Raw genomic sequence first — 25,599 nt, 5'->3', positions numbered from 1 at the left:
AAAGACTGTGTGTACAAAAGAAATACTACAAAGAATCCAACCTGGAATTATCATGGAATAGACATACCTGGGAATGTGGAGACGCAGACAAGGTGTGACCCAACTGGTCTAATCATTAAGAGGGAGGACAATGGTCTGTAGAGGAGGCGACACGGGCACTGAGAATGGGTGAACAAGCAGCTGTGTGCCCATTGGACAACGTGCAGAAAATCGTATCAAACACACGAAACTCTGATTGTCTAGTGGACACTCTCATTAACTTTTAATTGTGTCCAAATTAAAAATAAAGTTTTGTCACTGGGTTTGAAAAATCCCAAAACACCCATCCATCCTTCTATTGATCCACCCATCCATCTTCCATAAACCCGCCATGAAAAAAATAACTATTGACAGCTTTTTATGCCTTAGCCCTTCTCTGTGCCTGGAGATGGTGCAGTGGTCACAACAGGCAAAAATCCCTGCTGTCATGGAGACCGCCTCGGGGGAGGGTAGAAATCACACAGAGAGTGGGAATGGAGGGTAAAGAAACGCGGTGTCCTGAAACCAGATGGGAAAGGGCTATGAGAAGGTGCGAGAGATCCGCTGTACTGCATGGATGCTGCGGACTAGGACTCTCGAGTGCAGTGGGGACGGAGCCTCCGCTGCTGGATTTAGTGACATGGTGGTGACTGGTGACCTTGTCAAGTCAGTACGGATTGAATGACTGAGTAGACACAGTGGGTTCAAGAGAAAATGGAAACACAGGAATTAAGGATAACAAATACAAGCAAGCATTTTTAAGGAGTCATTCTGTAAAGGGGACAGGAGTTTTATAGATGGAGGAGAAATTAGGGTCAACAGTTCATTTTATTAGGATGGTAGATGTTTGCATTCCTATTGCAAAGATTCAGTAAAGAAGGGAAAATAAAAAATGATGATGCAGGGAAAAAAAGTAAGAATTAATTGTTTAAGAATGGGATGTCAGTGCCTATGCTGGAGTTGAGGCCTCATCTAGAATTAGAGCAGCCACCAGATGGGATGTGTAACTGGCCAGAAGGCAGCTGCCTCATCTTCCAGACATCTCTGCAGCAAGGAGGTGGTTTGCTGTGGAAGGGAGAGGGACAGTCCTCTAAAGGTGTCTGAGCCCTGAGCTATAAGCAGGGCAGTCACTACCACCTAAAAAAGTCTGAGCTATGGTCAATTAACTTAGAGGCACCCCCACGTATCCTCCACACTAAAAATATAAGATCTGTTTGCTATTCTTAGATTTGGTTGTATGAAATCATGGTGGTATTTGCTTCCCAGAATCTCCTGACCATCTTTCCAACCTTTGCTTTTTCTGCTTTTGTTTAACCAATAGTGGTTACTATCCAAACTTTGAGCAAAAGCAAATGAAACAAAATGACCCTGATCCCTTTGTGCTCTGTTAGGCTAAAAGAGACACAAACATACATGAAAATCACAGGAAAAGCCCCAGGGGATAAAACATGAATTGACTGGGTTGGCAGCCCTGCAGCTATAAAAGCCTCTCCAATACTCTGCTCTGCAGACCACAATGTAGGAAAACTCCAGGTCCCCTGAAACCCCAAAATCCAAATGCAAGGTCATTTTCATGCCCTTCTGAAAATTCTGCCAAAAAAAAGATCTTATGCACAGTTTAATTGAGGGGGCAGCTTCCTTCTAAGCACATGTAAATCTTCAAATCCAAGTAATTAACCACACACACATGTGCCCCTCTAATGGGTGTCTGAGAATGAACAGACACATAAGCCATGCCCAGCCTGAGTTAGACACGAAATGAAGGAAAGGAAATAGATTCTGAACTTGCCCACACATCTGTGAGTTACAAATATTTATAGTATTCATAAGGCCGGCAACCTTCAAGACAATAACATACTTTGCAGACACTTACTAAAACAAGTGAAAAGAAAAAAAGAAAGAAAAGGTCAAAATCCCATACAGAAGAAAAGAGATGGAACGAGAGCAAGGTTTTGGGAAACCTTCCATTGTGGAAATTCCAGTGCATCCTAACGTGGACAATGGGAGCAGACACCCCTCCTGTCAGTGACCTTGACCCATGCGAAGTGAAATGCACGCGACACAACAGATCAGGTCTGCACAGGCCTTTCCAGATCTTCTCACGGAGGTGTTCCATCAGGCTGGCTAGCCAATAAATAGGGCAGGAATAAGGAGTGGAGTCCACATCTTTAGCATTTCTGAGGTTATTAAGAATGACAGGCTAAATCTTTACCCCACAATACAACCACGCAGCATGTCTGAGCAAGTGATATACTCGTATCAATAATATGCATAAAAATGAACAGCAAATAGCACAAAATGAAATTCCTATCAGCTCGGTGTCAGCTACTAAAACACCAAGTCAGTAAGCACATTTTTTCCCATATAGTTTCTGTCTCCAGAAACTCAGTCTGGTTTCTCATTGCCTATTCCCTGACTCAAACGATGTCCTCTCACTTTCCTTATTTTACAGCCAAGAAATCTAGAAAACCAAGAAAAGTATACATGGATAACCGAGTTGTGGCTCAATTTGTCCAAACCCGGGTGAACCTCCAACTGAGAAAGAGCAATTGACTAATTCTCTTATCTTTTGGAACTTATGAACTGTGAAACCATTATTGCAGGAACATCGTAACTAATATTTTAGGTGCATGTGCTAACCTCAGCAGGTGAGGACATCGACCTATATACACATCACTCGATTTAACCAGCATTGCCCTGGTCCTCCAGACACACCATGTAACAGTAAATGTAAACACCAAACTCTAGGTACAGGGATAAAGTGAGAGGAAAAGAACTGTGATAATGATTTATTAATATTCAACATAATAGGTTAAATACTACTAAATAAAATATTTTAAAGGTAGTTGTTAAAAATATTGGTAAAGGGTGTAGCACATCTCAAAACGCAGAAATTAAACTTTCTCTTTTCCTAACCAAAAGAGAAATAAATAAAAGAATTAAAAATTTTCAGTTGTCCACTGTAAACATAGTCTCTGTAGAATGAAGCAATTTACAACTGAGATCTTTCATTCATACAAATATTTTAATCGTCTGAATATTCTCATTAAAATTGAGGATTGATTTTTGTCAGTGAGAAAGCACAGCGGCAGAAAAAAGCTGTGAGAAAAAGCACAAAAGTCAATATGTATGCTCATATAACTGAACTGTTTTCTGAATTAAAGAACTGAGTATATTTAATGTGTACATTTAATAAATAGAAAGAAAAAATGTATTATTTTTCTAAACAGTAGTTGAAATAATTATTAAACATTTGGCAATACTACACTAAACTTCTTTAAATTTAAAAGGATAACGTTTATCCTTTAAAACGTTTAATGAAGTGGAGAAAAAATACAACAAAAATTAATGTTCTTAAAAATAAAGTCTTAAAATCCGTAATAAAAATTCTGAATCTCAACAGCTCAGCAAGTCTAAAACAAAAACAATTCCCTCACACATATGTTCTCTCTCTCTCTCTCTCTCTCTCTCTCTCTCTCTCTCTCTCTCACATACACACACAGATAAACTTTCTCTAAGTAATGGCTAATAATCACATAAATCAACCAAATAACATAATGAGTAAACAATAGCACACATAAAAGGAAAGGAATACCAACACATTGACAAGGTAACTAATGATGATGCTCAGTGAAGTTTTAGTAAAGCGAATTCTCTTGCATAGAGTTGCTGAAATATAAATATCCGCAACACTTTCCAAAGCTAATGAGCAGTCTTACTAAAACCCCTTGGTTTTGAAATTGTAAATCAACTATGGCTATTCTAATGCAGTGAGCTAACCTCCAACTGAAGAAAGCTTTCCAGCAACAGCTGCTCTTGCTGATGAGACATCTACCGCACTCGCCGAATTTCTGCTGTTCACAAGGTGGGAGACAGTGCAACCCACGGAAAGCTGGAAGGCGGGGCTGGAATCAGGTGTGAGGCGCGCGTGCTTGTTGTGACCATGTCAACACTGTCTGTTGTTTTTGTCAGTTAGAAACACTATATTCATCCAGCAGAAATGAAGCAAGAACTTACATGATAGTGCCTTTACATGACAGAATAGTATGATGCATAAATAAGGGTCATTAATCATTTTCAACATGATATGTTATTATCATATATAATATACAAGTATATGTTATAGCAAATGTGAAAGCAGTAAGTAAAATTTTACGTCTAGAACTAATTCAACTCTGTAAATTACTAACCTTTTTTAATATACTATAAAAAATTACATTAAATGCCAACAGCAGTTTTCTTTGGTGGAGGGATTAAGGGTGAATTTTGCCCTTCTTCTACACTCAGGGTGAAGCGAAACTAGGTTTATAGTTGTTCACATGGAATATAACATAATTAATAACTAATAATACAAGAATAAAGTCTATTTCACATAGTCACTACTGCCAACCTACTTTTGCTCCACCCTGTATTTCTATAATGAGCATTCACTATTCACTATTTCATTCTATTTTTTACATTCTTTCAGATCCCAAACCTTAAAATTGAAAATTTTAGATAGTGAAGATAAGGATCATAAAATGCCTACATCCTCAATTGTAGAGTTAATTCATTTATAATTTGGAACATATTGATATGTATTCTGGTAGACTTTATAACACACATGATTTATGGGTAGAGAGTATATATTTATATGTTTATGTATGTATATTTTTAAGATGAATAGGATTATATTAAATATGTTATTCTGCAATTTCTTTTTTCTAGTTAATAAGGTACCATATATAGCTTTTCATTACTTTTATGATCATAATTTTATTTTTTATGTTATTACCACTAAAGTGAAGAATGCATTTCCATTACTCATACAGCAAGTGTTGCACATAGGTACCAGTGGCTCTTGAAAAAGGCATTATCTTCAAAAGTTCTGCTATATCAGGCTCATAGGTTTGCTACAATGATTTATTTCTATGAATGAATGAACAGAGTAGTTCCCTGCTTAAACTCCTTAAAGAAACACCAATTAATTGGTTTTTCTTTGCCCATCTTTCTAGATAAAAACCTGTAGAGAGTCAAATGGGCCTTAAGGTGTCAGAGTATGCTTTTGTGAGAAAAAGTTAAATCGCCCCCCCTAAAAATATCACCTTATTTGATGCATATGGCAAAGGGTGCTCCATGTTATCCCATGATTTAAGTATGTTAACCCTTTTCAACCTTGAGTCTTGTAAACATGTTTTTCTTGTAATAAAAGAGGGAGATTTCATACCAGAACACTTTTGTGCAACATAATTGTCAGATAGCCTAAAGTAACTGCACATTTGCCCTAACATGCATAGGTAGCAGCATGCATGGGGTGAGAAATAAAACTGAAACCACGCGGACAAGCACACTGTGGCCAGAGGCTGATGCGTCAATGGCACCGGCCAAGGCTCTGTGTTTCCTGAGTGAGGGGTAGCCCATAATAGTCTTGCCATAAAGATCTGTCTTTCTGAAAGTCTGCCCATTCGCCGCCATTTTAACAGCAGAGGTAAGTGAAGCTCATCAGCTATCACAGTATCTGAATGTACACCACTGTTGGATCCTTCGCTTCCCGCTTAGATGCCCGGCTTACCAAGGAGGAAAAGCTTGGAGCGTTTCTTCGATCATGTATCACACTAAAAATCCACAGCCATCTGCACTCTCAAGCCCAGCTCTCACACACTGACACTGCAAGAAAGAAAAGGAAAAACATCATCCTATTTGCCCAGTTTAAAAGATGTTGTAATCATTGCTTATCAATTCCAGAAAGTCCCATCAGTGCACGCACAGTCAGATTAAGCTGCTTTAGCAATGTAAGACTTACAATACAGTGGCACAGGATAGCTTAAAAATGACAGGACTGTCCTGGCTTAATTAACATCTGTGAACCAATAAACTTCTTTCTTCAGAAAAGGAGAAATAAAAAATTGAATACTGTTAACATAAGGAAAGAGATCTCAGGAAGCAACATAAAACAATAGAAAGGACCATCATTTCAAACCCATCTAATTACTTTAAGCGGTTTGGACATCCAAGTCAGACTGGTTGTGTGAGTTCCACCATTTTCTGATGGCTCTTCTGTGCCTTTTTTTGGAATACAATGTCCCAAGTCATACATTTTAAAAATAGAAGATCAAAGGCAGAAGTTATAGAACAAACTAATACCAAAAATGTGAGCTTGCATTTTTATTTACATGTTCATTTATTTGATGCACAATGTGAAACTTTATAGAAAAAAATCATAAACCATAAAAATGATTCACTTTACTCAAACCAAAGCAAGACATCCAATTTCTGCATCCAACTTAATGTGCGGAAACCCTGAAAATGTGAGGTTGCTGTGTGACAGAAAGTCTAGCACAAAATACCAGCCTCCCTAGGGCCATGTGCTCCAAGAAAGGGGGCTCTCCCCATTTCTTATTTATAAAGGAAATGCGTCCAATGTTACTTAAAGACACCTGTGACTTCAAATACTGCACTTCAGGGCTCACGTTTTCTCTGTTGTCCTTCTTCACAGTTTCTTTCTACTCTCCACAGTTTGCAGCTTCTGGCTGCCATAAACCTGAAACACACTGATGTTGCCTATCCAACACACTTAGGCAGCAGCTGAGAATGATGACAAGAAAAGGAGAACTTCCCAGAACATTCTGGAACATTCTAGCTATTCCTCTATGCAATAATTCCCACACCGTCTCCTTCAGTAATCATCTAAAAGCCATCTGCCTGCTGAAAATAAACTGAATTATAGCATCTGGACTTTTGTAAAATTTTGTTATCTGTTAAAGAGCAATTTTGAAGTCCCCCAGTTCAGAGGTCAGAGGGCAGTAGCTAGGTAACACTGTCTCTCCGAGTGGCTGCTGTCTCCAGGAGGTGCCTTTGGCTAGTTCATGGGAGGCAAGGAGGTGATCCAAAGCAACACATTCAGAATGGCCCAAGAAGGCGCCCACAGCCCAGGTGCACTGACACACTGCAGCATCCTAGATCCTGATGTGGTCCCAACAGAGTCTTTGAAAGTTCGTGACATCATCTGTTGGAAAGGAGAAGGCACAGATGCAAATCCTTGAGGCCAAAAGAGGATAAGAGAGCTCTCCCCAAGGTAAGGAGGCATCCTCAGCCCAGGAAAAATTCCTAGGAGCGGCCAATTCTTTGTTACAACACCAATAATATCTCCTATGGGTGTGGCAACAAATACATTAGTTGGGACTTCTTCATTAAACAGCATGTTTGAATAATCCAACTTTCTCTCTAGAGCCCTAAAATCTGTTTTACAATTAGTACTAAAATTTCCTTGTATTCATTTGCACCTTAATCACAGTTTAAGTAATCAAGTTGGACCGATCCACTGGTTGCCGCCATGAATGCCTGCAGATTTCTATCAGCTCCCACGTGTCAGAATCAAATTAAACACAGCGCTGATAATTAGGTCTAGAGGCTGAGGTTTCCCCTCCTCCCCCAGTGAGGTCATCTGTTAGCTGATGAGGCCCCTTCGCTAGGACATCCAAGAGTGAGGCCTGCAGAGGGTGGCCAACCACTGCTTACACAGCAAAGCAGATGGAGGCCAAAAAGGACACTGTGAGAATTCAGAATCGTTGATGCAACCAGACAACACATATTGTTGGAAGAGAACGTCCCTGCTGAGTGTAGGCCTCTTCCGTGTGAAAAGGCAACACCCGAGTGACAAAATGCCGAGCACAGAAGTCTCCTGGCTCAGGGGACAAGGGGACAATACAACAGTGTCTAGAATCTGATGTCTAAACCAAAACTCAGGTCCAACAGCAGGGTTTGGGCAAGTAATACACCCTGAAAGGTGTATTACTATGCCAGTGTTTATATCAACAATTAAAAAAAAAAAAACATCTTACCACCCTGGGGCAAGAAGGCCAGTGAACAGCATCAGGACGTTCTGCTCCATAAGGCCCACCCCTGTCCAGGCAGGAGTTCCAGCCTCCAGAGGCACATACATCACTCAACACAACACTCACACATATGAGCAGAATCACAGCAACAAAGCAGTGACCTTGAATGGGAGCTAAATTAAAGCCACAGACAATGACCCCGTCAAGTCTGAAGGCTGAACTAACCCATCCTCCCCAGTGAGGTCATACATTAGCTGATGTATAAACCACAAATCACTGGCATATTTGCTAGAAAATGGACTAGGTATAGAAACGACAATGCCCCAGAGGCTGGCCTCAGACTGGAGGGTGAACTATTTTAAGATGGATATTTAACTACCCATTATTAAGAAACTGCTTATGTTTTATTAACACGTAAATGTCTCCATTTGACTCAATTCCATATTACTCTTAGTCTTTTCTCTTTTAGCTTAGTATCATCTTTAGTGGAAAGTCCTTTGTGTCATAATTCTCAATCAGAGCCTTGCCCCCCAAAGCCCACCCCAGACACACACTTGTGCAGAACTAGTCCCCTGCAAGGTGTTGGGATTTACAAATGATAAACCATTCCCAGAATTACCCAACAGCCACCTCCATGGGCTCTTAAAATTGTCCCTAAACTGAACTGAATGAATAAAATTTAAACATCAGTTACAACTTACTAAGTGATCCTCAACACATGACTTTTTGCTAAAATATGCAACCTTCCCCCACCCCCTTCTATTCAGACTGAGGAAAAAAATGTGGATTTAAACATTCTCTGGAGATCAAAGGTCAGCGGAGTGGTGGCCATTCTCCTACAGATACACGAGAGACATTAAAATTTCAGGCCAGTCTCGCTAGCTCAATTCAGAAACCAATGACAGTAAAATCAGAAGAAATATAATTAAAATGGAAGAGACCACCTGGCACCATAAGGACATTTAGTGGAGGGGTGGAAAGAAGCCCCCCCTGGGCAGGTTTAGGCAAAGTGTAAGCTGTTGGACTAGGGTTTCCCAGCGTCCAGGGATTTTACCAGTGACTGTGGAGTTTGAGAGACGTATCGTCATCAATCAAGAGGTCAGTGAACCACCATACACAGCACACCCCCCGGCCACGGTAAGCGGGTAGAAGACAAAGCAACAACCAACTATGTCCTTAGTAGCTCGCACCAGGCACTGTCTGATTTGTGTGCTATGCAGTTCAGTAAAGCTATGAAGTTGAGGAAGGGAGGTTACTTCCAAGTAGAAGAGTCAGGGGAAGCTTCCTGGAAGAAGAGAAATGTGATCTGGGCTTTGAGAGGTGGGTAGGATATTAAGAGTTGGTGAAGATTATTTGAGTGGGGGAGCAAATGGTAGATTAGACAGGAAACCCTGAGAATCCTTGGATGAAAGGAAGAGCCACGGTGGCCAGAGCCATGCTGAGCTGCAGCGTGAACATCTGGGCCCGCCCCTAGGGCAGGTGAATTCACGGAAACCCCCATCTTGGGGCCACCTGAGATAGGAGCTCGCACATGTGAGGACTGAACTGGGGCAGGTGAAGCAAAGCAACTCTGCTAAGGTGCAAAGTCAGCACTGGAGTGCAGAAGGAATCATAGGTGGACAGCTGGTCTCGTGCTCAAGTTTGTGGAGGAAGACAAGGAAGCAAAGACCATGGGTTCCAAGTGGGAGGCTGAGGGGCATCAGGAGTGTGTGTACCAGAAGGCGGCCCCTAACACACACTGGAGGAGATGCTTTATGACAAAGCAAATCATCAGAGAACACTAGCAAGAGAAAGAGATGAGACTTCGCCAAGGGAGGAAAGAGTCACTGAGGGCTCTGTGGAAGGCCAAGGCAAGAGTGGCGTTTAGGGGAATCCATACGGCAGCTCTTCAGAGGACAGATCAGGAGGGGACAAACCGGGGGCATGAAGCTCCTCAAGAGAACTTTGGATTCTAAAATACTTTTCTAAAAAAGACTATAAGTCATAGCCTAGTTTTATAAAATGTTAGTTGTATAGGAACAGTCGAGAAACTGAGCCTGTACTGTATGAACAATGAATGTCTTTGAACTTAATACTGTAAACAATGAGAATCAGAATTTTCTCACTGAGAATCCAACTACAAAATAAGTACAGGATATTACTGTCATTTGATCATTGGTCCAATGCCCCTGGTCCAGTCAGGAGGGATTGTCTAAAGAATCCATCACTCAGAGGTATGTGGGGGTGAAGACAATCTGCTCACTCTCTGTGCATTTGGTTCCCCTTTCTTACACAATCCCTAACTTTGCTCTCCCGGCACTGTCACCTCTGACTGTCTCTGTCATTCCCTCCAAACAACTGTGCCTCCCAAATGGTGTTTGAGGGAATCATAGTGAACCTTCAGGTTAAATAAAGATACTGTCTGAAAGAAAGGTGGGCTGCTGCGGGCTGGGGGGTTATCAGAAACCTCCAGCTATTCAAGAAAAGGAAGTGCTGGCAAGAGGAGGAGATTAGACAGCTGGGTAACAGTGGTAGAGAGAAGAGGGGACCGTGGAAAGGGAAGGAAGGATGCATGAGGAAAGGAGGAAGAGCAGCCTGAAGAGAGAGGTGGGTACTCTGGAAAGGTGCAAACATTTAAGGACATAAAAGCTGGGCTCCAAGCAAGTAGGGGAGGGAGCCTCTGCTCCTAACCACCCCCACATTCCTGAGCAAAAAATGCCAGCATTCAAGACAACAATGGGAATAGGGAAAGCTTGAGGTTGATGAAGAAAGCACATGGAAAAGGTGAGTCCAGTAAGTGCTGTTCAGCAGCCACCCGCCCCTCTGCTCCAGTCGATGCTGCTGAGGGTCAGAGGCCGGCCCACGGAGCAGGAGCATTGTGATCGCCCCGAACATAAGGTTGCTGACCACGTTACATTCAAGACAGGTCAGGATTCAAATTTGAAGCTGTATTTTATTTTTGTTTTTTAAATATAGGTCTGTTGATTTGTTCCACAGCCGCATCTAAACTTTGAACGCTGTTTGACATTATGATGTGTAAATGCTGAGCAGGGTTAGAAAGGGATATGATGTCATGGGCCCACTCTTAGGGTGGTTTCTGTTTGGCAGGCGTCCCTCTACCCCTAGGTTGGCCTGCACCAGCTAGCCTGTGGATCCCATGCCAAAACAGCATCTACGTTAAAGTAACGTTTCCATAAGGAAACACCAGTGCAAATAGTTGTGGTTTTAGAAAGTTAGCAAGCTTACACCCAAAAAATGTGTTGACAAAACAAATATATGGGGTGGGGGGACATTTAAAAATCAGTTCTTGAGGACTGCAACTATTGCAAAAAGTAAATAAATGCTTTGCCTTAGTTCCCATATCAGTGTCTATGGCCAATAACACACTTTCTCCTGCATCCCAGTTGAGTACGGGATGTAGGGCACAATGCCATGGTTACATGGAAGGGCTCTGTCCTCAATGAATTCACCCTTTGGAATACCTTTCCCCTAAATTACAAATGATTAGTAACGTACTAATTATTTTCTGTACAATAATGCCACATATTGGTCAAGATCATTTAATAAAGAATCTCTTTGATGATTATCTCCTGTACATTTAAAAAGAACAAGTACCACATGTCACAGTTTCCCTCTTGGAATCTCGGGCTATCTTAGGCCCCAAGCAGGAACACATGGAGACCAGCCCCGGGGATGGCTGAGCTTTCATGGACAGCGCGTCCTCACATGGGAACACAAAGCCTCACATTTGGGTCATCGAATGATGCAATCTTGGTCTCTGAGACCAGCAGAGGCAAATCCCACCCTCCTTAACAGAAGAACAGGCACTTCTGAAAGCTGCATCCAAGAGGGAGATGCACCAGGAAGAAAGACGTGCTTCGCACTTGGAGCCCGCACACCCAGGCCCACCCGAGACCCTCCTCTCCATCAGTTACTTGTCACTGTGAAACGTGATGCCTTAGAAATATGAAACACAGCTGAGACCTACAGAAAAAGAAAAGCAGAACCGAGGGTTTTACTTCTCTAAGTGTTGACTAATCCTAACATTGGGGAAGAAAGAAACCCGATTGTTTTCCACTCAGTCTTGGTGCAGATCACCCTTTGCTGAGTATAGAAAGCAGCAAAGGGTGATCGCGAAATTGCTGACCTTGGAACCGATGCATTAACTGGAATAAAGCTGGGTAAAATACTTCTTAGCCCTGTACTCCCTCATCAGACAAGACGTGTTCTGCACTGCTAAGAGACACGGGAGCAGAGGGAAAGAAAGAGGGCAAAAATGACTTATTAAAAAGCAAACAAGTTGCCAAAAAACCATCAACTGCTCAAAATGAGCAATTTCTAAAATCAGCTCTCTGGGGACACCACGGTCTGTGAAGAGTGACTACATTCTTATTTCTGCCGCCATGTGCCCAATTTTCAAAGGGCAAGATCGCTTTTCATGTAGGCAATTTTGAAGCGCTTGCACAAGTGGTCAATTTGCATGGACAATTGGGCCCTGAGCTTTCATTCTGACAGCTAAATTGATCCATCCTTTGCAGACGACATTCTCAGTACCCGGAAAGAGAAGGGTGTCTGAGGCTCTTTGAAAAATGTGGTCTCTCAATTCTTGTTTATTCAGAACAACACATTAGACAAGACTTAATTTGTAAGCAGTAGCTTACCCACACAAAAGAGTCAAGAGTTAACTCTAGATCTAAATTCAAGATTCTGAGATGAAGATTGAACTATAAAAAAAATTATGTAACTACTATCATTCCTTAACTTTTTTTAAAGCAAACAGGATGATGGGTTCATATGTCAACCCTCTGGTCGTTGCACAGGAAGGAGGAGACACAGGCCACATATCAAACCCACAACCGGCACCACCACCTCCCCAGAATAAAGCTGAACTAAGGCAAAGGTCCGCTGCAAAAGCCTGGGGCAGAAAGGGGGCTCATTGATCCTGGGAAGGATGGCTGACAGGGAAATTCACGATGAACTGTTAGTGAAATCACCATGGGTTAAATCACCCAGAAAAATATTTTCCTAAAAGAGCAGATAGATTTCTTTAGAAGTTTCTAGCTACAAAGGATGCTCTCTCCAGCTCCATACAGAGAAATGAAAAGATGTTTTCCTTCAACTTGTTAAGGGCAATCAGATTAGTACAAACACACAGCCAATCCAGCGTGCACGGGGGGCTGTGTCGGTCCCGGGTTTTCCAGGACTGAATTTATTTTACGTGCCTAGATGCTAATGCTGCTGGTTGACACGGTGTACAGTGATCTGGACCAAGTACATTGTGTTGGACTTAGAAGTCAAACTGTAGTTTTGTTTTTTGGCTTAAACCCAGCAAATACTCTAAAGTCATTTCAGAACGTTTGTCTCTCCGAAGACATGAAAAGTAAAAGACAGTTAAGTCCTGCTGACTTGGTCCCAGTGGCCTGTTGGGTCCTCCATCGTCAGAGGTGGGCACCGAGGCCCGAAGAAAGCCACACATCCCATCTTTGCGTTTCAGTGTGTGAGTGAGCCACCCCCCCTAAGCACTCGTTTCATGCGTCTGAGACTGCAGAAGCCTTAGCACTGGCTGCGTGGCATAACCAGAAATCTAATTCTGTTCTATTTATCATCCTCTCAATATAAATTAGTGATAAAAATAAGAAATAGGCTACTACGCATTGAACCAGATGGTGTATTACCTTCCTATAAACACTGCTGTGTTTAGAGTGTTTACATGCGTAGGGGAATAAAATGATTCCTTTTTTTTTTTTTACATTTGGCAATGAGTCATGTCACCCATTTCAGCACAGACTGTACTGACACGTCTTCCCCACGAAGAGCCAGCACAGCTTCCCTAATGTTTAAAAACAACCGTGGCAGCTGCCTTGGATTAGTCATGAAGTCGGTCTGCCCATCCCGCAGCCTCCTTCAGGGAGACATCTGATCAAATCCCACTCGCTAAATGGAACCAGAAGGCTGGGCGTGTCCTCATACAAACCTGCTGGGGAAAGGACCTCTCCTTCGTAAGAGCCAAAGGTCCTCCTTTCATTTCTTTCCTACACACACCCTTCAAAACTTCAGCCCAGCAGCCTAACGCTACCTGTACCCCTCACTCCATCCTTGATGAGGGACACCATGCACCTCAAACATCACACCTGGGAGGGGAGTGCCGGATGATCTTAGGAAATTTCTGCGCTCACTGATTATTAAAGGAGCCACAGTTCATCTCTCACCACCACATTCCATAAAACCCTACTCCTTTGAACTGAAAGTAAACACGACCATTTTGAAATGCACCATGTTTCACAAAAGGATGCTTCATTATTTTCCACGGACATGCAGCAAATAGAATAACAGCGAAAGCTCATAGGATGATGTGTGGTCGTGGTGAACCCACGAATGGGTGTCTGCCCCCCACCCCCAGCAGCGGGGTTGGGTTTGTATCCTTTTTGAAAACTGTCAGGAAAACAAAGCTCCACTCTGTTGGATGAACAGCATTAAACTGACCAAGGGTATTGTGGGGGTTTTTTGCTTTGATTTGATAAGCTACTGAGACAGTAATTCCCTCCTTGAGGTATGAATGAAGTTTATTTATGACACTGAATCCAGAACTCTGTATTTCTTGCCCTTTAGATTAGTTTATTAACCTCATCATCCAAGTGGTTCATCCTAAGACCATTGCTTACATTCCTGCTAGCTCTCTGAAATCCAGAGTGTCCCTGGTGTCCCCCTGTGATACAGCCACCTCTCCTCTGTGACTAGGACATGGGGGCCCACCTTCTGGATTTCTCTGTTGTGAATTTGCTGGCCTTCCCTGTCAAGAGCAGTCATCAGGTCATATGCAACTCTGAATCCCCGAGGCCCGACCGAGTAAATAAGTGTGTTCAAGAAAGACATTGGATGAGGTTTCCTTCACTTGATTTCAGGGTTTGCATCAATGTAAACAGACTGGGGCACAACCCAGCAGTCAGCTTCTAGACAGACTCTTCCAATTCGAGGTCACATTGTTTAGTCTGACATGAGTCAAAATCACCCAGAAAAATAGAGCAAACTACACCTGGTGGGAATGGATGTTGCCCCATCCTCCTGCGGGCCTAGAATTGGCCAGGCCCTCCGCAGGTGCCCAGCCAGGAGCTGGTGGACACCAACTGTGCTGTGCTGGAGAGCAGGTCCCGAGGAGAGAAAATCTCACCTCCCTGGCCTGAGGCTCTCTAGGCTTGCCTTGATCTCATCTTTGCTCAAAATAACATTATCTTTCCAAATCTCTTTAGAAGGTGTTCAGGTGTTCAGAAGCTTGCTGATGCTAATCAGACAGGTTTGTCCCCCTCCCCTCTTTTTTAACGTCTCTCCAAACTCTCAAAAAATCCAAACTGACTGCAAATTCCCCTGGGCAAACATAGCAAAGTCTCCCTTACTCTTGTTTACTAAGCCAATTGGCAGATACAAGGATCCTTCTACAGTGCTACTGGGGAAGCTGTGCCCAATCCAGAACCTCCCCACATACTCACAGATGTTCCCGCAGACAGACGGCTGCTCCCGTGAACTGAGTCAAGACAGGAGAACGAGACCAACCTGACGGCCAACAGTGATTGGTCAGGAAAAGACTTACTCTTTAGAAATATAAACATTATCTTTGTAAATCTCATGTCTGCACTAATAATTCCCTCAGTCGACCCATTTTTCGTAACTATCAGGTCTCCAATTTCTGAACTGATGATGTTCCCTTGACCTGGAATGTTTCTCGTGTAGCAATTCTGCACCCATCGGTTAAAACAAAACCCACAGTTTTGCTTCCTGGGCTTCCATTCTCTCTCTAATCCTGGGTTTCAGGCTTCGTCACCCAGCAGCGTCCTGAGAGCACTGGACCCTGGGCTGGCTGCCTGCTCGCAAGCATCCCTCCCTACTCACTCTATGCCCCTTCTCCCCCAGTTCATGCAGAGAAAAGACAAGTTTGAAGGAGCTGCTTTGTCTCAGTCCTGTTTTCTACTTCATGTGTGGCTTTAGACAACATGTATGTGCCCCGGCCAAAATGAACATAAAATTATGATGAGGCTTACCAGATTAAAAACTTAGAAGCATTTTAGGTAATTTAGCACCAGAAAGTCATTATGTTCTTGGAGGCATTTTATGGTTGACTCCAAAATGTGCATTTTAATCTCAACATAATTAGTTTATTTTTTTACTTGGTTAGTTCACACTTATTTTCATCAACCACTCTTCAGGCCTACAGAAATGATGGTGCAGCTCCCTGAGAGCAGTAAGCCTAATAATTAAATCCAGAGCCTTAGGAAAGGCCTGTATAACTCTGGTGTTGAAAACAAAGCAATGACACAGAAAATGAACTCAAATGACAACCGAACACAGTGTTAAATTAAGATGCTCTTGTCACATTCAGGCTCTTATCCACGTCCCTTCTCTCGGACAGCAGACACACAGCGGCTCAGTGGAGTGCTCGTGTCAAATCTGTCTCTGTCTCCTCACACATCCCATCAGAGAAACTGTCATCTCATTATGAACTGTCCTACCACTGCAGCAGTCACTGCGAACTCTGGTGAAAGTCAACCATAAACAAAACCCTTCATTCAAGAGGAGAGCTGACAGCATTGTGGGGGAGGCGATGAGACCCTTTATTATTACTATACTTGGAACAAAAACTCCCGCGCTGCTGGCCGTGCACGTCTTCCCGTGCCCGGAATGGCCCCGGGAAAAAGGGCCAGAGCTGTGCGTCACTTCCTGACAGCTTCTCGAGTCACGTCCCTTCCTAAGCACCACGAAAGAGCTACACATCAGAAAAGCGACACAAAATTTGGGTGGCAGCTGCTTTCCTCAAGGACCCCGACGGTGAACCACCAAAACCCAATTTGGTGCCATGATCCGATGTTTACGGGCATATTCTTTCATAAACTACTCGTGCCCTTCAGACGGGGTCTCTCCTACTTTCACATTCTACAGCACAAAGGAGTCTTTCAGCAGAAGCTAAAAAGATGCAAATTGATGACAGTCTTCCCAATCTATGGAAGGGAAGGTCAGAAACGGCCCGGGTTTCATGACCTCCCTGTGCAGGAAACCTTGGGAGATGTCAACTCCCCATCCTCTTCTCTCAGCCAAGGATGGGAACCAGGTCCCCTCCTTTCAGACAAGGCACTTCCACCCGACAGGTGTGAACACCAAGTGCGATGACGGTTCTATCAGAACCTCCAGCAGAAGTACAGAAATCAATAATTGTGATGGAAACATGAATAATTGAACGGTTTTAGCCCTACATCTAGTCTATCTGGTGTCAAATGGTAAAATGTCCATAGAAGCAGACTCTCGCTCACCCCCTTCCTTCCCCTTCTCCACTGGCTTCATGTCCACTGGTCAGCCCTGCAGCTCAGCATGGGCGTTCCTGGGGCTCCTGACGCTATGACAGACCTTTAAAGAAAGAAAGGGCGGAGAAGTTACAATGACATGTGCCTCCCTCCCTCAAGGACATTCACTCCAGAAACTGTCACTGCTCAGAAGACATCTTTATTCTGACTGAAATCACCAGAGGGAGCCCCCCTTCCACACAATCCCTGTTTGCTTTGGCAGACATATGGCTGTCAAGGAGCCATGTGCTTCCCAGAGCAAGCTGCTGCACAGGAATCCTAGACAGGGGCAGCAGCGACAGGGGCGGCAGCGTGAGAGACACTGCTATCAATCTCAGCAAGCATGCGTTGCACTTGGCAATCCACACCCATGCATCCCCCCCAGATTATTCCAACCCCACCCCAGAGTGTGCCCACCAGGGCACAGGGGCTGGCACTGTTTTTCAGAGGGAAGTTTTATCGGCCATGTTAAAAGAAGTTACCGTGGGAGACCACAAGTCAGGCCACACTCTTTACCCCAAACAGAACAAAACTTTCTTTTAGCTCACAGCCACACACTCCCTAAACAAAACTGTAAAGGAGAAATCGGACGTGCAGTGTTACATCGTAAAATAGCCATTGTTATTCTCATCTTGTTGCATAAATGTGTGTAGTTTCTTCACCAGTTTGTTATTCGAGGTGCTATTTATTACAGATGTGCCACAAACACTACTCTCATCCAGGTCAAAGCAGAAGCACTGAATGAAGTCCAGGTTCAATGATGCCATCAGCAGGACAGGCAGGAAGGATTCCAAAGGGATCTAATTGATCACCCAGGGAGAAGCCCTGTCCTGAAAGTCAATTCAGATCCTGTGGCTTCTCCCACCTGTGATGCTGCAACCTCCAAGAACAAGTTTAAACAGCTACTTTGCACCCACTGGATTCAGAGTACAAAAGCAGTGGAATAACTCCAGACATTACTCTTTCATGTGGTACCTGATATTCATGAAAGCAAAAGAAAACACAGTCGATCCTCGTTATTCACAAATTCCATATTTGTGAACCCGCCTACTTGCTAAGATTTATTTGTAACCCCAAAATGTGCTGTTGGCCGTGAGTTCCAAGCTAATGAATCAACCACATATTAAATAAGATGTCTTTAAACAGAAAGACGCATAGAACGAGGTTCTTTATCGATGGGTTGATGAAGACGTTGTGGCCAGAGGCTCCCAGCAGCTTGACCCGCCATGCCCCCTAGGAGCAATGGTTCAGTATTAGCTAATTCAGAGTTTGCCGTGACTATCCAGAGAAAGCCTGAGTACCACGAATAAGGAGGATGTGCTGTAAATACTGGAAGACATGAGTCACAGATAAAATACCAGAACAGAGTCCCCAGCTCTGCACAGGAACGCCTGAAGCTGTCTGACATGAAGGTGGGTGGGCTGCAAGACTGTATGAGCGTTGTGCATACCACTCAGAGGAGTAACCCCCTAGATGGAGGGACACTCAGAGTCAAGCAATAGAAACTCAAAAGGCACAAGCTCCCGGATCACTCCTGAAACACGGAATACCGGCCCTCTCGCTCCAGCGGAGGGCAAAGCTCCTGGTGCTAGCTGCAAACTGCGGGGCTCCCGGTGCCTGGCTGTCTGGCATGAACCACACCATGGGGAGAGACCCTTCTGAAGTCATCCTACGGTGAAAATTAGACCCTCAGAAACAGAAATCCGAACAATTAGCGGGCATCAGGGATGATGAGCCAGAGACAAGGTCACTGGCGGAATACAGGCTCTGACTTCAGCTGGCAGGACTCTGCAGAGCTCTCATTATGTAATGTGAACCAGACCCCCGTCCTCTGCATCTGATAATGACTCCTGCTCCCTCTATTTAAGGGACGATTACAGTCTAAAGAGTTGATTGGGTCTCATTACACTTGAGATAATATATTCCTGACAACCCAAGCTATTAACTTGAACTTCCAAATACCCACACATGTCACACACGGCCCCTTTGACACATTCTCATCTGTCATGCGTTGAATAGGAAAGTGTTTTCTCGATACACAGCACGGAAAAGAGGAGAAGTTAACCTGGTACAGAACAGTGAGTACCGTTTTTTCTCCAGTCAAGTACAGTCTTATAATCTAATCGAGTCGCTTTTAGCACATGGAGATCCTGAACATTCAAAAACAAAGCAAGCAATCTACGAACGCCATAGAATACAAAGGGCCAAGGCTCTCACTTTCTGGCTTCTTGGTGGCCTCACAGCTCTTTTCTCCAGCAGCTACTCCCCTTTGATTATAATCTTAACAACTATAACTACTACCTTTTAGAATGGGATTGGCTTCCTTTCAAACTACGTTCCTTCTTCTATAATAAAAAAAAAAAATGAGCTTCTTTCTCCATCTCCATCTCTATGCTGTTAGTTATCCATAGAAAGTGAGAAAAAAAAAAAAAAAACAGAAATAGTTCATGCATCCTCAGGCTAAGAAAACATACTGATAAAGCAATGCACTGTTTTTCAAGTTCAAGAAGAGCAGTTTCTCTCAAGATCACAAAAAGATAAGTTGGTAGGCTCTACAAATGTATTCATAAAATCACAAGAACCTCTAAGAGCACTAAATCAAGTTCAAGCATTATGGATATGAGTCAGGCACCAGAATTTTTATTTCCCCAGCCTCAGACAGGGATTTCTCTGGCCTATACCTGGAGGCTATGATTACGGCAAACTAACCACACCTCTCCCAGAGTTTCCTGGTTAGTTAGCATACAGTCAGTTATTTCTAGAAAAAGCGTCAAGACTGAGAGGCAGTGTGCCAACAGGAATGGGCTAGAACAGGAAAAGGGCTTCAAACTGGGATCAAGCAATCCTGTAATAAGAAATTGTGAGAATTAAAAGAAATAAATGACTATTCCATCTGGCTTTCCAGCTAAACCTGGCTCTAAAAAGTCCCTGATCTCTCAGAATACTAGATGCTAAAATAAGGACACATGTATACAAATTAACTGAGCGCTTTTAAGAGATCCGGTGGCAACTTGAAAGGAAGGCTTAACCACCAACAATTTAAACTGAACAGTAGAGAAATGATTGATATTTGACTCAAACTTACAGAAGACCCTTCTGGGAAGGAAGGGTGGGTCAACAGGGGACACAGTATCTGGAAGGACTCAAATGCACCCAGCGGGGAGGGGAGAAGGTGGTCAGAAGACTCGGAGGACAGCTCCGAGAAGGTGCTCGCGGAGCGCGTCAGACTCTGCCTGCAGGGATTCTAGCAGGGGCCGGCTCTTTGTTTCCAATGCGCCCGCAGCTCCAAGATTTCGGCTGGGGCATACATTCTAATTAAAGTACATCTTTCTGGGTCCCCTGCAGAATTGCCACTCACCACCTTCATCTCTCAGCAGGGAGGGGGTTCCTGGCTCCACCGCTTGACAAAGAGCTGCTCTGTGCCCCTCCATCCCGCCCCCCACCCTGTCCCAGCCAAGGAGAGAAATATGTCTTGGTCACACCACCGCCTCCTTTCTCTCCTGCAACTGGCTGCAAATAATTGCCTCTGCACTCAAGAGTGTCAGGCTCAGAGTGTCAGGCTCTGAGTGCAGGTGAAAATCAGGCCCGGGCTGGGGAAGAGGAAGAGTAATTGGAAGCAGAGAACAAAACATAACAAAAGGAGAAAATTCAAAACCCGAACTTCCAAGGGAATTCGAGGAGAACACAGAGAGGTGACGACCGGGAGAAAAGGGGAACGTTCTGGTGGACAGACAGAGCAAACGAGGGACACCTGTGGCTCTGGAAGCTAACGAAAAGCAGATGTGTCTGCGGTGCTGGCCTCCTGTCCCTTTCAGCCCAGTCCTAATGCGGCAGAACCGCACCCCAAACCACAAAAGGGCTGGAGCAGAGGAGGGAGATCTAAGTCGGTCCAGCTGCAATAACAAAAGCGAAAAGGTCGAACCACGAAACTTTTAAAAATAAACATTGGGATTCAAAGCAAGGGGGAAACCCAGCACTGGAGGAACTTCAAGAAGCACTGGACCTCACCAGACAGCATTTTCAAAACCATTTGGAAACTGCCTTTCAATGAGGTGTTTAAATGACAACAGAGGGGCCAGCCTCGGAAAGAGAATGGGATCAGAGAAACCCTCAGAAGCCCCCTGCTCAGACTGCTCTACAAAAGGACTAAACCGGCCTTTCATCTCCCCATGAAAACTTCCTTAGCCCTGAATATGCCTTGAAGCCCCCAGGACACTGAAAGTTTCCAGAGTCTTAGTAATGCTGCCCCCTAAAATTTCCAAGTCAATCCCAGCAAATTAGACCAACTGCGTACCTATTTCAGAGCTGTTGTGAAATAACTGGTCTCCCTGCTTGTGCTAAAACCCTGCTGAGTCCAAGTTTAATTCCTAAAAATACAAACTGTGGCCGAGAACTTCCCAAGTTAGTGAAAGGCGGGAGAACATGTCATCCATTCTCAGGGGCGGTGCGTGACCAAATCTGCAGGGCACTCCCTCTTCTTTAAGAAAAGATCTACCACAAAACAAACAAGTAAGCAAAATGTAACCAAAGACACTGAAATTGAGAATAATTTGACAGTGATCAGAGGGGAGAGAATTTCAGGGGGAAAGGGGAAGGGTTCACAGGAACAAGTGAAAAGGACACATGGACAAAAACTAGGGGAGAGGTGGAAATGGGAGGGAGGTGGGGAGGGCTGGGGAGTGGACTGGGATGGGAGTAAAAGACAAAAAATTGTACTTGAACAATTAAAATAAAAAAAATCTACAGAGGCTCCCCCAGAAATGGTACCGCAACTGAGTTCAAACCCTGTCACTCCTTCCTACCTGCATAGCAAGGGCGTATGTTGTTTTGTGTTGAAAGCTCCCTGAGTTTCCTCTGCCGCGGAAGCAGGACAGTATCAGCCACCAGGTTATATAGGAAAGTTATGAAGTTTCAAAACCACGCACGCCAAGCTTCTCAACGTGACTATCAGGACAACAAACAGTGTTCTATTCTACAATCCCAAGTCCATAACCTCACCTTTCTGGGCCTCGTTGCTTAACCTATAAAATGAAGTTAGTGCATCAGGTCATTTTCTTTAATGCTCGTCTCAGGTCTTGAAATCTAGTTGGGTGGGAATTTGTTTTCTTCCCTTGTACTTTGCAACTGCAAACCTATCATGACACTTTTTTTTTTCCCTCCTAGTTACCTTTCTAAAAAAAGAAAAAAGAAAACCTTAAAAAACATCACTCTGATGCCCTCTGTAGCATACAAGGGCCACACGTTTAAAAAGGGTCATAGGACAAGTTTTTTTATATAAATTACAAAGGAAAAGAAAATGCATGCTGTAAAAAAATCAGCATTTCTGCTTTTATTTGAGAATAGGGAAAAGCAATGATGTGTTACAAAGTATAAAGTTCCAAAGAGCTGATGACAAACAGGTCTCATTTTGTTCCCTAGTGATAGCAGTTTTGTTCTGAATCTTCAAGCCTGCTACCTCCTAAAAACTGGTCTGACCCATCTTGCAGTCTTTCTCAACGCTTCAGGATAATGCAGAAAGTCTAAACCTAAAGTAACTGCCCTAAACTAAGATAAGCATTTGCCAATGAGGCACTTTCCTCAAATGTTTATGTGTTGCACTGTGTAAGCACATCAATGATGAACCTGTTCGTGAGATCTGGGTAGCAAGCACCCATCCACATGTGGTCCAGCACGTAAAATCAGGCAGCAAATGTTCAGGTCACCCATCAAACCACGAAGGCAGCTATAAATTGCTCTGGGGCTGTGTGACATGCCCACCAGCAGAAGCTCCAGAGTTCATGGGTAAAGCTTCTGCAGAGGACTGGGTCTCCATGTTTAAAGGCAAGTCTGCTGTGAATGACATCACAGGAAGCCTGACCTGCTATGGTGACAGACTCAACTCCGTGAAACATGTGTGAGCCTCCATATTTGGGGGTTTCAGTGACAGCTAACAGGCAGGTATAAGAAGCTGAGAAGCTCAGGCAGGAAGTCCCACAGATGTACACATTTTACAATCTGTCTATCAATCGTGACATCCTTTAAAGCAGCGATTTTCAACCTTTTTCATCTCATGGCACACATAAGCTAATTACTAAAATTCTCTGGCACTCCAAAAAATATTTTTTGCACATCTGACCACAAAAATAGGTATAATTTTGATATATTCACACCAGACAGCTATTATTGTGTCAGCTGTTGTCACTTTTTAATTTGACAATATAAGGGAAAAGAGGCCAGTTGTCCTGACACAACAGTCAAGTATTGCGTGTTTTCAAAGTTCTTGCTGCACAGCAGTGTGCCTGACCCAGAACACCAGGCACACTGTTTTGAAAATGGCTGCTTGAAAGCCTTGCAGATTACTCTCACCTTCAGTTAGAAGGAAAGCTATTCTTTGTTATTCTTTGTTATTCTTTAAATTTGTCCATAATTACACTGCTTTCTTTAAAAATTAAATGTCTCTAGCCCTGGCTGGCATAGCTCAGTGGATTGAGCGCGGGCTTCGAACCAAAGTTATCACAGGTTCGATTCCCAGCCAGGGCAAATGCCTGGGTTGCAGGCCACAGCCCCCAGCAACCTCACATTGATGTTTCTTTCTCTTTCTTTCCCTCTCTCTCTCTCTCTCTCTCTCTCTCTCTCTCTCTCTCTCTCTCTCTCTCTCTCTCTCCCTCCCTCCCTTCTCTCTAAAAATAAATACATAAATAAATAAAATAAAATAAAATAAAATAAAATAAAATAAAATAAAATAAAATAAAATAAAATAAAATAAAATAAAAATTAAATGTCCCCTGGAAAGCCACTGATGACCGACCATGCTTGGGAGAGAACTTAAAGTGCCCCTGGGGATACCTGCCTCCACATGTTCAAGCCCTTGTTGTGACCCCTAGCCCTGAGGGTAGGTGAGATCTGTGACTTGCTTCTACCAACAGGACACAGCAAAGGTGACCAGATACAGGTGATAAAGTGGCTGTGTTACATGAGATTGCAGCACCACTTGGCTGGAGTTTCTTTATTCCTGATTGGCTTTGAGGAAGCCAACAGCCATGCTGGAGAAGTCCATATCATGGGGAATTATGGGAAGACCCTAAGAGCCAAAGGAAGTTTCCAGCAAGAAAATAAAGCCCTCAGTCCTGCAACCACAATAAATTAAATTCTGTCAATAACCCAAGTGACCCTAGAAACAGATCCTTCCCCAGTCCGGTCTTCAGTTGAGACCCCCATCCCAGCCAACTGCCCTTGATCTGCAGCATGGCAAAGACCCCAGCTGAGAACCCAGAATCCAGGCCCACAGAAACAGTGAGATCACAAATGTGTGTTTTATGAACTCACTCAGTGTGCTGTACTGTTTTTAACTTAATAGATAACTGATGCAGATCATTAAAACTCAAGTTGTGACCCACTAATTTTATTTAATATCAGTTGATATTATAGTTTATTCAACTGAACTTGTCTATCATAAACTATATATATATATATATATATATATATATATATATTCAATGCCTGTTTTTAATAATTTCATTTTCAACCAGCACACAAAATCAAGCATTACAGAGAGGCGATTCTCACTTTCCATTCACTGCTCTGCGGTGATTCTACAGGAAGCTTGGCATTAACCAAATAAGGGAAGTAAGGACAAGTAAGATCAAAACATCAACATTTGATAATTGGTTACTAACCATGAATAGTTCAATTATAAAGTGCCATATCAAATACTGTCAAAGTTTATTTCCAAAATCCTAACTGGTCATATAAAATAGCACTAGAAAATTTTTATTTTGATGTTACCAAGAGTATAAATGAAGTACCTGCCTTTCTGAACAGGCATGAACAGGCTGTTGCTGAACTGCTATGTTAGCAGCTCATGGGTTAGAACAAGTGTCAATGAATTTACAGGAGTACATGTTAATGAAACTATAAATGTAGACTTTTATATTTTATACAGAACATAGAAGTTCATATTAAAGCAAATATCTCACTGTCTCTTCAATACATCCTAGAGATCAAATAGATGCCCAAACATGAAACAGTCCACGTAAGTGTATTAGTTTGTATTGGCATAACAAAGTACCACAAACTGTGTGGCTTCACCAACAGCAATTTACTTCTCACAGTTATGGAGGTTAGAATTCTAAGATCAACATATCAGCTGATTCTGTTCCTGGTGAGAGTTCTCTTCCTAAATTGCAGATGGCCACCTTCTTGCTTTGTCTTCATATGGTAGAAAGATCCCTGGTGTCTCTTCTTATAAGAGCACTAATCCCATCATGAACTCAACTAAGTGTAATTACCTTCCAGAGACCCCATCTGCAATACCAGTACATTAGGAGTTAGGGCTTCAACATATGAATGGGAGGGGAGGGGACGCAATTCAGTCCATAGCAATAAGTATTCAAGTATTTTTAAATTATGTTTATGAGTTAACTTACATGATTGGTATGTTTAAATACATGATATCATCTGTATTCTGTTAAAGATTCTAAAAT

At 43.1% G+C, this 25,599-nt stretch overlaps 1 protein-coding gene across 4 annotated transcripts in view; it reads right to left on the bottom strand.

Moving 5' to 3' along the window:
• SEMA5A (semaphorin 5A) overlaps positions 1-25,599 on the bottom strand; it is a 439,222-nt gene that overhangs the window by 330,940 nt on the left and 82,683 nt on the right. For 2 of the 4 annotated variants that reach the window (XM_028515073.2, XM_036020274.1), the window contains exon 2: positions 5,570-5,664. The exons of 1 other annotated variant lie outside the window; for it this stretch is intronic. The gene's annotated coding sequence lies outside the window, so the exon portion shown is untranslated. Of the gene's footprint in view, positions 1-5,569; positions 5,665-16,955; positions 16,967-25,599 lie in introns of those variants that run through there. One more of the 4 variants, XM_036020273.1, reaches the window with a different exon arrangement.

This window comes from Phyllostomus discolor, chromosome 3 (genome assembly GCF_004126475.2).
Source record: "Phyllostomus discolor isolate MPI-MPIP mPhyDis1 chromosome 3, mPhyDis1.pri.v3, whole genome shotgun sequence".
Taxonomy (NCBI): Eukaryota; Metazoa; Chordata; class Mammalia; order Chiroptera; family Phyllostomidae; genus Phyllostomus; species Phyllostomus discolor.
The sequence above is the reverse complement of the archived record's forward strand: the minus strand, read 5'-3'. Positions and strand labels throughout refer to the sequence as shown.